Source organism: Tupaia chinensis, unplaced genomic scaffold (genome assembly GCF_000334495.1).
Source record: "Tupaia chinensis unplaced genomic scaffold, TupChi_1.0 Scaffold143802_1, whole genome shotgun sequence".
Classification (NCBI taxonomy): domain Eukaryota; kingdom Metazoa; phylum Chordata; class Mammalia; order Scandentia; family Tupaiidae; genus Tupaia; species Tupaia belangeri.
This window is the reverse complement of record NW_006203652.1, coordinates 123,113-124,335: the sequence shown is the minus strand read 5'-3', so window position 1 is coordinate 124,335 and position 1,223 is coordinate 123,113. Positions and strand designations below refer to the sequence as shown.

The 1,223-nt window shown below is 45.0% G+C and overlaps 1 pseudogene; it reads right to left on the bottom strand.

The window, feature by feature from the left end:
* Window positions 1–288: 288 nt before the first annotated feature.
* Window positions 289–1,209, bottom strand: LOC102501388 (40S ribosomal protein S4 pseudogene; annotated as a pseudogene).
* Between the last annotated feature and the right edge of the window lie 14 nt (window positions 1,210–1,223).

Here is a 1,223-nt window from a genome sequence, read left to right as displayed (position 1 = left end):
CCCGCCACCCAGCTACATTTCTTAAGTGTTATCCATGATTTTAAATGATGCCTGTTCTCCTTGGATTAAATATCTTCCCAAATGGGGCTGGCAGGTGGCATGGTGGGTAAGGTAGATGCTGGGCTCCCACATAACCAACCGCAGTTCAAATCCTGGATTTGGTGGCTTGCTTTCTCACTTTCCCTTTCTTTCTCTGTCTCTGGTCAAATTAAAAATAGATAATAACAAATGAAATTAAATAAATAAATAAATCTTTTTAAAAAAAACCTTCCCAAAATCCTTCCTGTGTCAAAATTGTGTTCTTTGTGTTCTTATAGCACAACTCTTAGTCATCTCTAAATCAAAAACCTTCATTTTTCTTCTCATATATAGTACAAGACTGGACCATAGTATATCTCCTATTACTAAGAAATCTTTTTTTAATCCTGCTATATCATCTTTAATTAAGCATCTAGACACCATTTCACCCCCTGCTGTCTTCGCTACCAGTCTCTTGTCTCTGTCTTCAGCAGTGGTGAGGTGGATACCTTTTCCTCGGGAAAGAGAAATCCATGGCTTGTTGCCTTTCTAATAACAAAAGTGTTGGAGAGTTGACTGGCAAAGCTGTTGCCATTGGCATCTTTCACGTGAACCACATCGAACGAGCCAGGATGTCTCTCTCTGTTGGTGATCACACCAATTCATCCCAAGGTAGCACCTCCAGTCACGGTACCCAGGTACTCACTGTCAAACTGGACAAAATCGGTCATCTTGCCAGTCCCTGGATCGGCCTGAATGGTGTCGTTCATCTTGAGGAGAGGATCTGGGTAGCAGATGGTGCGAGCATCGTGGGTCACCAGGTGAAGTGTTCCTTTTGTGCCCACAAAGATCTTTCTCACTTTGCACAACCAGTACATGGCCTCTGCAGGTGTAATACAATGGACAGCAAGACTCTAGTGTCACAGATCAGACAGAGATTCTCTCCGGGCTTGTCAAAGCTGATGACACCCGTAAAACCAGCGGAGTGGGTTATGTCAGTACAGACTTGGCATCAATCTTAACGAGTCACAGCGAGCAGATCTTTACTTCGTCTCCTGGTGAGGCAGACTTCAGTCTGTTCCTTAGGAAAACGATGAGAGGAAGACACTCTCTCAGCTGGTGGGGACCAGTGGGTGGGCGAGGCACAAACACACTGGGCAGTTTATCCAGCATCCAATGCTTTGGAGCTGCTGCCCGCCCCAGAG